This window comes from Patella vulgata, chromosome 9 (assembly GCF_932274485.2).
Source record: "Patella vulgata chromosome 9, xgPatVulg1.2, whole genome shotgun sequence".
Taxonomy (NCBI): domain Eukaryota; kingdom Metazoa; phylum Mollusca; class Gastropoda; family Patellidae; genus Patella; species Patella vulgata.
In genome coordinates this window covers 25,784,424-25,800,000 of record NC_065887.2, presented here as the reverse complement: position 1 = coordinate 25,800,000, position 15,577 = coordinate 25,784,424, and the positions used below count along the sequence as shown (strand labels likewise).

Sequence of the window (15,577 nt, the reverse complement as noted above, 5' to 3'; positions counted from 1 at the left end):
TTCGAATATTATGGAAAATACTGAGTTAGATGTTTAGCTCCTTTAAGCAGCATATTACTATCCTAAATATTCACTAAATCTATGAAACAATGGGGACGGGCGGAAGTCCCTTGTAACCCTCGCGTCTGAAGTCAAAGACCATTATACACTTACTATGACCAAAGGCAAAGAAAACAGACACATAATACATACACTTAAGTGGTGATATCATAGGTCTAACATTTAAAGTAGCTAAGTCTCTATCACAATATCATCCAAAGTCTTCGACATTGAAAACGTGAATTATTTGTCAATTTAAATCAGCATTGGTGTTGTGATCTTACCGGGAAAAGATGGGCTTCTGATAGGCAATATTTAAGACAAAATAAACATTTTACCAATCGTGTACCATAATGCGTTTCAGCGTCATTTATAACAACGAGGCTAGGCATATTCCACAAGCCATGTCTTATCTTGGGAGCATGCGCAATAAATGTAGACTGGAATAACCAGACGCTAGATTGCCATTCGATTGAGACTTCTGGCATATTTCGCCAAACATAACTGGTTTGAAATTAGAGTAAACACGGAAACGATTGAATGTAAATCAGTTTATATACATTTATATTGCATTATTATATACATTGCGACAAATTTGTTTCAACTTCTAGGTCCCAAATATTAGCGATTTAGCTCCTTTAAGTATTTCTTTAATTTTCTTTAGACTATGAAGAATATATTTTATCCCTGGTCTAGACGTTTACATTTTAAATAAAATAGAACAAAAATTTCCTTTATGAGAGTCGAATATACTCTGTGGCCAGGGTTCATCTGCCCAGTATGAATGGGGTTTAACGCTCTAGCTTTCAGTCCCCATCAGGATAACGAATGTGCTATATTATACACTTGTAGTAAAAATAGCAATATACTATACTATATCCTCTTCTTGCCTGACATTTTCTCTATAATTGTCCAATGTAGCGTCTATATATCTAACCTATTAAAGACATTGTCATCCTGTGCACAGACTTTATTGTATTTCTTCACCCGGAATCCAATTTTTTGAGACAATTTATTTTTCATTGCTTGTGTAGGTCAATCGATGTACATGTTCAAGTGTGAGGCCACGTGGCGCCAAATAGAAGCTGATATTACCTAAAACCTGTTGTAATATGATTCATTAAGATATTTACTCTTGTTTAATGTCAATCTAACTTTCAAGTAAATAAACATTGAATACCTGACACAAGATCTTTATTTGGATGCACACATAGCGAACAAAGTTGTATTTTAATCCACTGGGCTGGCGTATTTGTAGTCGACTGCGGTTTCTTTTAGCGTCTGAAATACGTGAAATAAAATGCGATTTAAAGTTCCACTGTTCTGCTCCATCCGAGCTAATGAGACAGACAAACGCCAGGGCAGCGGCGTTACGGTCTACTTTTATTTCGAATTCCAACAATCAAGGGCTCTTTTACGTGCACGCCAGTATGTACACGGGGCCTTGGTTTGTTTATCCTTGCCAAACCCTCCGCCCTGCACCAATGAGACGGGTGCGTCTGAAATATAAGACAACGTGCTAGGTAGGTTATGCTTACTATTTCTGTACAGATTTCGAAATTTGACGGTGATAACATATTCAGCTAGGCTGACAACCAACACTAGCAGTAAATGCAGTGAGACCCATTCAGACAGTTGTCGCAATAAAACTAAACACTTATGAAAATTCACTCCTACTTAGCCCATAAAATTAAAGAAGTTGACGTTTTCTATGTATGTGGGATTTGAAGGATCGTTTATTATTCTTATAGATACCGGAAGTCAGTATTAATACAGCTTTTAATAAATAAAGACCACAAAGTTTACAGATCAGGAATAATATTTTATATTCTAAACATAAAACATATGACCCAGACAATATTTCCTGCTCAGAAATATGTTGTTTCGCTTTTTTTTATAGTTGTTATCATGACTATATTAAAACGAAAGTCGTCGTTTGGTCAACAAGGTTCTGTGTTTAGGGGAATAAAATGAGTCTGCCACCTTATTGTGTTTCCTTTAATATGTTTGGAAGTGCTGTTAGTTATTTACTACACGCATATTTATGTTTCAATTACGACTTGTCTGAGAGCCTCATTTCTTCACTTGGAAACCATGTAATAAGAGTACCAGAGTATCGACAACCTGATCTTTGCTTGAAGAGATTTATCTAGCACTGATACCAATCTTTAGACTATTTAGCTTATTGCCACTCATCAAAACGCCCATCTACTAAATCTATTTTAAATCCTAAAGAATTGCCCAGCTAAGCTATATGTATGTTTTACATTAAAGATTCGTGTTGCTTATCGATATACATATATGATTTGACACTATTTTCTAATTTAAAACGGGGACAGATCAGAAGTTACACCATTACCAATGTCTCAAGTAGTAAATTACGTAAACCAAAAGTCATCGATAATCAGCGGGGCATATTTTGAATATCAGTAATTTACTGGCAGAATTTCTAAACCATATAAACGGTGTGTTATTTTTTTCTTGGGCTACTAAGATTATTTCTTGAATTATAAGGCAAAAGTGTTGAAATATTGTCAAGAATAAGAATGATGTACTATCTTATTATAAATAGTGTGTCTTATCATGTCATTAAGCAGATCCGAGTGTAGATTTAAAAAATAAAATAATGAGGAATTATTTGCCCTGTACGTAAAATATATCAGAACTAATATTACTTTGGGCCACACAAAATAAATGTCTTGTTTCTCGGGCAACTGACAGCTGAAACTGTAGGGAGGGAGGGCGGTTTCTTTTTTTTTTTTACTCATTGATGGTGCAAAATAAAATTTGGCTATTGCTGAAAATTGTTGGGGCGGGAGGGCGGTCTTTCTTTTTTTTTTTTTTAAATGAGAAAGTCATTACTTGTTTACGTTTTTGCTTTCCGTTATATTCAACTTTATTGTACATACTTAAAACATAAACCCAAAATCAAGTCTATTAAAACACTGAGACTGAACACTGACTGAAAGGAAAATAATTTTCCATATTTAATTCACATAATTGAAATTGGTTTAAAATAAAATTCCATACGACTATGTAATAGCCCTCCATAAAGGCAACAATATTTTTAAAAACTAAGCCTCTTTCACCAGGTGTATCAAAAATAATAATCATGGTAAACAGTATTTAAAACTAAATCTAGTATCGCCGGTTTATTTATAATTATTTACCGAATTCCAACCAATGCATGTCACACCGTGTCATCGGTATTGGAGATTGCCGGAAATACTGTTTCTTGGGATATTCGGTGTGTTTCTCAGGATATTCGGTGTTCTATCCGGTGTTTATATTGAATGACTATTTAAATCTAACTAACAACTGGTCAGTAAAACCATCAAATCGGTAATCCAATTATTATTTTCCGGATTATCGAAACTACCGTAAATGTGCTAATAATGACCCAGATTCTAAGGTATGCATTATGACGACTATCGTCATCGTATCGTATTCTTAGCTATAATTAATTAACCTGTTCTACGGTTCATTATTTTATCAATAGGATTTTCCAAACAAGGACCGACTGAAGCCGGCAATAATGAGCCGATTACGATCGAATGATTGAAATATTGTCGCCAATGACTTTTAACACGAATCAAATTCTAGTTTATCAGGGGAGGTAATTAATATCACGTGATACAAAATGGAGGTTCTTTCGATATCAATAAAAAAGGCAAATCTGCCAAACTTCGCCATTGTTCGGATAAAAAAGACAGCATGTTCATCTGAATCAGTTTTAATACATTTGAATAGATATACATGTATGGCGGATGTAGGTACATGCGGGATATTTTTTTTACGACTTGCTTGTCGATGTGCGGGCGGGCGTTACATATTTATTTTTTTTCATCAAGACTAATAAATAGACTGCACGCGCAACCAATTTTGCGTGCGGGCGGTGCCCGAGAAACAAGTTATTTTATTTGTGTTGCCTTGTCTAAGACAAACACAGATGGCGCTGTGAAATCAAAAGATACCATAATAAATGTCAAATGGCCATTATTTCAGTTACAGTCCGTTTGGTTGAGTTTGGGCTTAACAATGTCTAGATATCCCGGTTGATGCAGAACACAAGACGTCGTTAAACACATTTTCTTTTTGATTTATATGATTTATGTGTAATTAATCTAACCCAAAACCTCTGGCTGAATGCAGTAAACCCTCAAACAAATTTAATACATAATAAACGATAGACTACGAAGTCTGTAATCGACGGATGGTTTCGATTCCACACGTGTCAAGGGTTCTTCCTACTGTTTGCGATCAAATTAATGAAATTATGATAGACTATATTTTAGACCGGAAATTACGTAATTGCTACTGAGCAGTCGTCGCGACCCCTCCCCCTGCTTTTCTCCACAGTTGCTTTTTTGTCTAAAGACTAAAAAAGACACATATTAATATCGGTATGAATATATTAATATAACTCCATAGAACAACGAGATATATACATTTGAGATTTTCCTTGAGGCAATGATCTCGTTTGTATTTTCCTATAGAACCTATGTTTACTTTTTGGATATTTGCCATAAAGATGCAAATAATAATCAATACTTGCATTGGCCTAACCATGTCCGTGCCCCAGGAGTACAAATATTCCAGATGCGGATTGTCAGGTATAACCAGGTAATCAAAATGTCACAGATATAATGAATCATGTAGCTATACTATGCACATTTATATAGTATTTCGCAAACTGCCATCTCATGCCTCAGTCAGACCGGGTTGACGTCCTTACTGCGCTTCTGCGACCTTACAGCGACCAGAAAATGCACAAGGCCGCCGGCAAACGTGAAAACAACGGGAGAAAATATCCCACCCCAAAAAATTACAGCTTTCCAGGTATGATCGCAGAACCTTGGTGGGTTGTTTTTTTTTGCATATGCTCAAAACAAACGCCGCGACTCGGCGATCATAGCACGATTTCTGGGTTCCCACCATGCTTTTACCGAAGTTATGGCGATTTTGACGCGCAGTAAGGACGCCACCCCGGTCTGACGGGGGTATAAGGCGAAGACCCCCCACCTCCACAAAAAAGAGTCTCGCCGTGAGGTGTTTGTAATGACAACAGTGTCTTTATAACTTGCATTCACCGGAACTCAGTTGCTGTCTTTCTCTACGCCTATGGGTTGAAAAACCCATGTAATGCAATATGATGTGAACTTAGGTTAGGGGTTACATATATCAACATACATCCTATAAAATAATACAAAAAAACAAAAAAAATCCAGGGCGAATAAGAATTTCAAAAAATATTTACATTGCAATAAACAAGATGTCTAAAACCTGTCTATTTTCATATTCGGTATACTTGGGAGTACTTTATTTTATCAAACGTTGACAGCCTATAGTCATCATTGCGACATTAAGATGGGTATTGGAATTAAAGGGGGTATATCAAATCGTAAGAACATGCCCAGGGGGCAAGTCTTGTGCGTTAGCCTCGCCTATATATGCATGGTAATCGGCGGAGCTATTTTTGTCGTTTGATTTGAATTTGACTGGGCGAAGAAAGTGGAGGAAAGGTTTCCCAATTAAGGATGGGCGACTCTTGCAGATCTACTATGTATGAAAAAGCAATTAGGAGTTAGAGGAAACGCTATCATTAACCAGTATAGAAAATAACGATACATAAATTGCTGGAGTAAACATATAATGTTAGGCTTCATAGATAAAAATAAAAACGTATTGACCTCCTTTAAATGTCATCACTCTAGGGATAAGGGACAAATTGCGCTCAATATAAAACAGATTTTGTCCTCTTACTAATAGCTATTGTCCACTATCATTAATCTATTGCTAAATATCCGTAACAGTGATATGGGGTTCATTGTCTAGATGGATGTTTCGTTCGTAATTAAATCGTGAGACAAGAGATGCAATTTATCTTTGTTTCAACCTTCTTGAGAAAAATATTAATCTATTTGTTTGTCCATTTGGATGTATTTAGTTCAGATTGCCATATATCGCAGTTGTATTGTATCACTAACACGTGTGCCTCTTAATAGTTCCCACGAGAATCAAACAACAGACAGTTATGGCTATAAAAGCATCACAAAATCATATTGATTGGAACAAATAATTTGAAATTCACTTAAAAGGACAAGTAAACAAATGCCACACAACAGAGGTGATTTGTCAAACCAATATGTATCCTACGGTGTACAACAGAAGGGCACAAATATTCGATACAGCGATTTCAAATCTAGATTGCTGTCTGGATTTTAAAAATTTGCCCGTCAGATTTTCGAAATTGAAATCAAGGTTAGAAAATCAATTTCGCGGCATGAAATTATTGAGGAGATTGAATTTTGTGGTCATACATGTGATATCAAATACAATGTTTAAATATATGTCAACCATATTTATTATCAGTTAATATTATTGTCGTGGGTCTCTGTTGGGTATGACTTGTGTTTCAAATGGTGTTTTGGGGAAGGATCATAACAGCCTGGCATTTGGAAATGACTCTGTGTAAGTGTTATTTCGTTCCACTACGTGTTGAAAGGTAGGGGATAATTGTAATACCAACAGGCTTACGGTGGTCAGTGGAAATCTTTATAGCTTATGCAATTCTGCGTTCCATGTTGAAAAATCCATTAACGAAAATACTTCAAAGGTTTAATTGTGCATTACGTGCGTAATCTGTTAAAATTCAAGCTTTCATTGTATTGAACTCAGTAATACGTTACGGCATTATACGAAATATAAAATTCCCAGTTGATGGTGTTTAGGTCAATATCAGAATATAAAATTTGCAATTTAATTCATGTTTCTAAAAAAATTTTCTTATGAAATCTTATTTCCAATTCAAATTCTTCCGTAAATATAATTATCAGCTCGTAAATTTGACAGAAAGGTCTGAACATAGTATGCTAAATGTGGAAAATTCCATCATGGACTTTTTTTGTTAGAGATGATGACACTGAACTGGTAATGTACTTGGATTTGTTCTAAAATATCTTCTCTTGAATAGACTAAAGACTAATTATTTATATCCTGTGGTTTTGTCTTGTTGGTCACGGTTTTCTCTTTTCATTGCGTGCCACGGCTAAGCAGATTAAGAAATGGGCCTTTTTAACACGGATTGAATTTGTTGTAAATGGTATGTTATTCCTTTTGATTTCCGCAGTATAGTAATTATCATTTTGTCTTTCTATATTAAGATATTGGTTTTGTCCCATTCAAGGTCGTTACGTACTTTTGAATATCTCTGGCCTCGATAATGTTTGAAGTTATATTTTAAAAGAAAGATAAAGAAAGCAGATTTACAATAACATCTTGAAGTAAGAAACTCATAAAAACTAACCATGTTAAATTAGTAATCATTTGATTAGCCAGGATAATATATCTATATCTTACACTTTAAAATATAAGCATAACTTTAAATATTATCTTGGTGGTTTTACAATAATTTCTTGAACTGATATTTATTAATCGTTTTTTGCTGAAAGAGTAAACTAAATCTAATGATAGAAATTGTATATTTAAAAAAGAAAAATACAGACAAATTAAGTCAAATTGTATAAATTATTGTTCGTTCGTTTATTCAAAGATATGTTAATTATGTCACTTAATCGACCCACTCCTATTCCCCTCCTAATAGAATTATTTCAACAATAATACATCATGTAAAATTGATTTTTATTTGAAAAGAGAAATATAACTAAGTTATGTCGGGGTATCAATTTTACTGTTATCGAAGATATTTTGTTAAGTCACTTTTTCGACCCACTCCGACACACCCTACCAGCATATGTATCTGAGGTGACTTATTCACTAAAATATTCAACAATTAGCCTTTAACCAATGAAAGGACACCCTTCTTAGATATATATGTTTAAAAATTCCCGAATAAGACCCCAGGATAAATAACACGATAACTCTAAACTGTTTATTAAGTCTGTAATAAATAAAATAACAGCAGTATGCCTGTTTGTGAACCAGTAGTTCAACACAATTTTTAAGAATCTTCAGTTGGACGTTAAACCCCATTTCATTAAAAAAAAAGTCTTTAATCAGTGTATCCCATTTTCTTATAGTGGGTGGTATGTGTGTATAACACGGTTATAGATTATCGATCTTCCTAACCCTATCTGGAGAAACAAGATTTAATGCATGGGTAGAGCTGTACAAGTTGTGCTCATTAATTAGAATCCTGGTCGAATGTTAGTTGATGCATAAACGCTATCTTCTACCTATTTGACTTTTAAGTGTCTTTCGTGTTCATTGGTTTCAGTAACAAGAGCGGATCATGTTCTGAGATCATTGATATGCTTGTCAGGAATTATTGGAGATTGTTCGGCATCGATGTCTCACATTACTTGCCGATAAAGGTAAATCAAAGACTTTATTTTTGGTCTTTATAACCGATCGACATTGCTAGTGAAGATCTGTATCGCCATTTGAAAATGCTCTGCACTGAAACAAACTCTATTATAAACATCAACCAATTATTTCAGCGAACAGTCTTATTCTTCTGTATATCTACAGGCCTAGACATCCACATTTATTTTGCTTACTGTACAGTAAACATGGTTTGAGGAGGAGTGAAGTCCGACCCAGGTGACACTTCATGGGGTGGTACTTTTGATTTACTGCATAGAAAAGAATTGTTTGTCTCTCGTGGGCATGTACAGGAGACCCAATTTTATGTTTCAACGAAAACACCGTTTAACGGTTTAAGTAGTATGGCATAATATAAAGCAGCTGTGGTTTATAGCTGTGAGTTGGAGATACAATTAGTTTTATAATTATGTATTACACATACAATAACTAATTTAGTTAATTATAATAGTCACATCTCTTATTATTAGTTAATATCATATGATTGTCCGTTAAATGAAGGCTACTAATATTTAGAGAATCTCCTACGAGTCTTGTTTGATATCAAAAGAACAGGGCTTTGTCGATATTTTTTGATATCAAACAAGACAAATAGAAGATTTTATTTATCACGCAACCCTTCCTTACACGCACAAATAAATAAATATAATTCTTTAATATAGATTTTAATTCATGGAAAGAGATATCTCCTTAGAAGATATCGCTCAGTAGATTATGTATTATCATACAAGCAATATCTACAGTAGAATGTGTTATTGGGTAATAAATATGTATTATAATTTGTGAATGGTTGTTAAATACTAATAAGGTTGTTGATAATACCTTGACCGTTATAAATGATCTCAGGTAGAAGCACCACTCAGATTGCTGGATAAGGAGACTGCTGGATAAAGTAGAACGAGACCATCTGACAATGGAGGCGGATATCACTTGGGACGCTGGTCATTATGACAACAACCAACCCGTTTTCTTTCCGAACACTACTTACTTCCCCACAACTACCTATTTAATTGAGGAGATTTGGCATCTATTTTAACGAGGAAAACCACCGAATGCGACAATAAATGATTTAGTATGATTTGGCTTTATAGTCAGATTAGTGGTAATGACATTAACTGTTTGATTTTACTTCAAATAAATTTTAGCTTACAAAATATCTGATTCTAGAAAATTGAAGATTTAATAAGCCTGTAAAACATACAAAAGCCGATGTAAAGACATGTGGAACATGACATGTTATGTATGTTCCACTAATTGAATTAGTGTCAACCGTTTGGCTGACTAGACTTCATTGTATTTCAAACTGATCTATCGATAATGTAATTTTAAACATGCCTTGGAATTACATTTGTTCATTATCGTGGTCTAGATTGATAAAGGGCATCGATCAAAAGTCTTGACACTATAACCCGATGTTACCGGTTTACCCGATTCCTTGTCAATTACGGTCGAGTGAAACAGCATCGTTGACATATCTATGTGGCTTTAATATGGTAGCTGCTCATTCGGGGACTGATCACCATTATTTAATCCGCCTATTGACTCTTTTAAGATAATATATTCACTAAATTCTTCCCTTTCTCTCCTTTTATCTATGTATTTCCAGAAAAAATATTCTGCCTCTTCACCCCGTTACGACAGCTTTGAACTCAGTCATGATTGCCCTATTTATACGCCCGCATTCCGTATAGCTAAATGACGCCACCTATTGATTTTGATGCATGTGCCGAGCCCCAGGGGCAGAGCCACGCTCAATTTTGGTGTTGATCTTATACAGACCGCAATTCTGAATGGATCAGCTTGGAACTTGGCATATGTATTACTTATCGCCTAATGGCGGCAACTATTGATTTTGGTGCATGTCCTGGGAACTTAGTATAGTTATTCCTTATACCCTAAGGACGGTAACTATTGATTTTGGTGCATGAACCCCACCTCCTTTTGGGTGATGCCATACCCAATTTTTGTTAATATTTTGTCTATAAATGATATACAGGTTGCAATTATTAACAGATTTGGATTTATATCTTTTCATATCCAACCCCCAGGGGCAGAGCCATGCCCATTTTTTGGTGATTATCGTCTACAGGCTGCCATTCGGAATGGATCATCTTGGTACTTTGGATATTTATTCCTTATACCGTGAAGACTGCCTTCTTTGCCTCTTGTCACATTACAGTCACTGCAGTCATTTCATAATAGTGTTAGCGATGCTTTTGTCCACTTTATTTGGTGTCCCGTAAAGAGGCAAGCCATTGGAATTAATTTGGTGGTATGCACCCATTCTCCCTTAGTTGTCTTTCCGTGTTCGAAACAACATGGTAGAATGATGGTAGCTGATGCGCTTGAGTCACTTGAATCCATTTTAGGTTAGACCCCATACCCCCATGAAAATAGATATACATATAGGTCCGAAAACCATCGTAGCTTGCGATGCATCGCAGAAACGCATTCTTTATTTACAACTCCATGGATAGGTCACAAATTAAATGATTATAGTAGCTTCAAATAGAAGGAGAGGAAGAATAACTTTTAAAAAAAGTAAATAAAAAAATCTTAATTAGCATCTAATAAACGCATGCAGTCCTTGTTAATGAAAATGTTTACTGAACAAATATTATTAACTTAAAGCATGTTATTATTTCAAGCGTGGTCATCGCGGATACCTTCATATTAAGATGACTGTTCTTTGTTTCATCCTTTATTGGATCACGATCTGAAACATGCTGTGATCGTGTATACGTTATCAGTTTACAGATTACATTGCGTACTATCTGTCACTCCAATCTATCAAAATCGTGAGATTACGACGGAAATTAACCGAGGTTGTTCAGAATGTTGTTGTTTGTTTAGAACAATTTATTGAGAAAATCTCAGTATAAATAAAGGTAGCATTATAAGGACATAACGCGAATGCTTTGACAATAGATAATAAAAGTTATGTAAGTAGTGAATTATAATACATTCTAATTAAAGGTTTTCGTGCTAACCGTATGCGGTATTATGTATTCGAGTATACCCTAAACCCGGGACGTCGTTACGCAGGGGCATGCTGAACAGTTTGCCGGGGGCCCCTGAGCATAGGATGGGTTGGGCATCTTGCCGTACAGCATATCTTTCAATTGAAGAAATATATGTTTCTCGACAATTTACTTTTTTATTCATGTGCGTGGTTTGCCCGGGGGACTTATAATGCTTTTTTTAGACTCCAATACCCTCAACTGATTAATTTGACGAGATTTCAATGAAAAGTAAGGGGATTTTTCTTTCAATATTCGAAACAATTGACATGTATTCAATGAAATTTTGACATTTCACGATTTAAATGTGACTGAAAATAAGTCACGCTGAGACATTAACAACAGAAAAGAAAATGTGATAAAATGACTTCATAATTAGATAACATTTTGACGGATGATTAACTTTGTTCAAAAATATAGCTAAAAATTGTCCATTTCATTGATTTATTATGTTGATTTGTTTAATGGGATGTCAGCCGAGTTGGATGGCCGAATGGTTAGCGCGAGCGCTCTGCATCATAAGGCCTGTCATTGAGTCAACTGGCTTGGTTTCGATTACCCGGTTGTACGTGACAAGGAGTAGGGTCGCCTGTCCAACCTCGTGGGTGTTATCCGGGTCTTCCGGTTTCCTCGTCCAACCTCGTGGGTGCTATCCGGGTCTTCCGGTTTCTTCCCATTGCTAAAGACCCCTACGCGCTTTGAGATAAAATTGGACCATATGTTAGTCCCGAAATGACCTAGTTTGTGTCGAGTGGACGGTGAACCCCATCTCTCTCTCTCCCTCTCTCTCTTAATGGAGTGTCAATCTGTAAAGAAAAGGCTAGTGGTGAAATATATCCGATTTTGTGTTACATCATCGACACAGATTTCGGCATGATCTTTCAAATCGAAACAAGGACAACTATTTGGTTTCCAGCGAGTTTCATAAAGTTGCTGTCACGTACAGCTGAGAAATTGAGTATACGACACCTGTGGAGTCGATATATCACAAACCATATTGTCTGGTTAATAATTAACACATGATTAATAAAAAGTTGCTCAATCAATTCAATTGCAATTAATCTTGAGAATAATCACTGATATACATTGCGTAACATAATATTCCCAATCTAAAGACATTGGTCTATGTGTGTAAACACCAAGTCTAATCTACAGTCCTTTGATCTATTTTTATTACAAATATAATTTTATTATATACTATCTATTAGTATAATACAAGTTATTATTCTATTATTACAAGTATAATATGCATGTTGTTAATCTATTATTAAAAGTATAATATACAAGCTATTGGTCTATTATTACAAGTATAATATACAAGCTATTGGTCTATTTTTACAAGTATAATATACAAGCTATTGGTCTGTTATTACAAGTATAATATATAAGCTATTTTCCGGTGTGAATTACATCTGTAAGCATATCTGAATGGTCTGTTTTCAATTAACTACCCTAAACTTTAACAACCTGAACTACATTTTCATCTCAAATTTCTATAATCTTAAAGATGCATTATGTGAGAGCAAAATCTGCCTATTGCAAATCTTTTTTCTGGCTTCAGCTGTTATATACATTATTATTTTTTGGAAAAAATATTATAATGACTAAAATGTTCAATATGCTGATTTTTTATTCTCTAGTTTGGAACTATTATATCAACAACGGCAGCTTTCATCTAATTATTACATAATACTTCTTTATCATTGAGTATGTCTGGCGTTAAGGATGTCCAGTAATCTGTTTTTAAATTCTAAAATTTATAAAAACAACTTACTGAAAACAACAAGAACGTACATCGTTGATTATTCTCACGATTAATTGAAATTACATTGATTTAACATTTGTCAAACGAGACGATGTTTGTTATATCGGCATTGCAAGTAATTTAATATAGTAGGTCTTTAATACCTACAAAATTACCCTAGCACACAAAATTGATTGATTCAAGATTGCAGCACATATTTTATATTTTGACATATCTCCATTAATATTCATCATTTTTGGCTGTGTTATTTAAACATACATTATGCAAGAGCTAAATCTGCCTATTGCAAGTCTTTCTTTAGGCCTGAAATCTTATCTAAACTATTAATTAGACATTTATTAACAAAACAAGACCATAATCAACTCTCGATGGCATCGGATACTCGAGATTTTAACTAGATTAGAACGGTTCACCATTAAAAAAAGTTAATTTATAAATGGGAAAGCTAGGCAAGTCTCGAATATACCAGTGCCCTGGTTACCACAATGCACACATCTTTTCAAAACCACAAACAGTGATAACTTGGCCCAGAATGAAGTAATTTGAATGAAATTTTCAATATATCCACATTACATTTTTCTATTTTTGAGCTAATATAGCAAGAACTGCCAATTCTTTATGTAAATCTTGCATAATGTATCTTTAACAAACATGGACCTTTATACTACTAATTCATGTCAGTATATTGATTTGGTATCTTGGTCTTTTTTGTGATTGTATCTGTGTGTTTGATAAATAACTTATCTACTATACGCTTTAGTTTCTCCTTGTCGGTATTACGTCGTTTGGTCAAAATTTTAGTTATTTCTAATTTTGTTATCATTTTGCAATAATTTGGGCGCTATTGTCGAAACGCTCTTGTCTATTCTTGTCGGTAATTAGTAATACCACTCCTACAGTGATTGTCATATTGAGCTCATTGATGTAATGCAACTATTCACAAAGTGTTCTGAATACAATCCAATAGGTTGTCGTTCTCTAAATCATTGACGAATCTTATCTCTGATTAGTCTAAGCATAAATGCTTATCAACATTCACCGTATAAACATGTACACCAAGTTTGAACATCCCCCACCCCATTAGAAGCAGATTTGTTATGCTCTAAAAGGTGTGATAGACAAATGGATGCTGTGTTTTATGGATGCTATATTTTATAAAATATATGGCTATTGCACTCCTTCTAATAACATTAACAAAGATTAATGGCCGATATATATTTCCATAATTTTCATTTAACAGTCCTGCTTGTAGAATCTGGGATACCACATTACCTTCTTTCTATACATATACCATAGGCGTCAAATATGTATTGAATATCGTGAAGAATTTTGTTCACAATTCTTTTCAGTATTCAATGTTTTGTGAATCTTCGTTGTGACCTTGTAAATAGTGAAACATTTAATACAGTGAATAAGAGCTTTCGTGAAATTTGCGCTTCGGCAAATGTGTAGGATTTTATGTTAAACAAGACACTTTAATGTTATAGTACCCGGCCTTATTAAATGTCATTAAAGATAAAATCTAGGAAAGAAGTAATGAAATTTCCACGTTTCGGGTTAATTTCTTTCCTTTGTGATTTATTACATCTTATTATCTGTTTTTGTCTTGCAGCAGATTCAGTAAGTGACTAAAGATATATCTGGTGGGAACAACATTCAAGGATATTTCATTGTTGATCCACAATTTTAAGAAAAAAAGGCAAACGATTGGTGAGTATCTTTTGTTGTGGAAGGATCTTTTGGATATTTTGGATGCATTACAACCCTGAACTATCTCAAAGAACTGTGTCCAAATCACAGCAAAGGCGAAGTAGATAATATCCCATACAATACAACTTGTCATATGGGATTGCTATTGGGCTTACTAAACGATTAGTGGCTGTTACACGTTCATTTAAAAATGATATCTTTATTTTGATTACTGTGGATTTCTATTTAATTACTGTTGACCCAGTTCTGATTTCAAGCAATCGAAATAAAGCACAGATCCATTTCGTTTCTTTATTTATAGTTCAAAATTTCGTTTTATTTGTCTTCACTTCATGTAGTGGGTCCTATCGAAAGTATTAAAAAAAACGAAACGAAATATAGATCTGTATTTTAATCAGATTAAATTTAAAATCGCTGATCAGTCGAATGAAATTTCGATCCCATGCAAAGTAAAATATTTTTGAAAGTTGAATCTCTAAAATTAATATCAGACCGTTTAGTATGCAGAAAGATATTCGGCATCCCTTGCAGATGCTATACACAAGGGCGCAATTCTTACTGGATTTTCTTTAAACTTTGTATACTTATTCCTTATACCCTATGGATGATCCCTATTCATACTGGATTTTCTTCAAACTTTGTATACTTATTCCGTACACCCTATGGATGATCCCTATTCATACTAGATTTTCTTCAAACG

The 15,577-nt window shown here is 34.5% G+C and overlaps 1 non-coding gene across 1 annotated transcript in view; it reads left to right on the top strand.

The window, feature by feature from the left end:
- The window catches only part of LOC126832481 (uncharacterized), a 98,905-nt gene that overhangs the window by 40,993 nt on the left and 42,335 nt on the right, over positions 1-15,577 (top strand). The window contains exon 2 of the transcript XR_007684723.2: positions 14,780-14,877. This is a non-coding gene — a transcript (uncharacterized LOC126832481). The remainder of the gene's footprint in view (positions 1-14,779; positions 14,878-15,577) is intronic.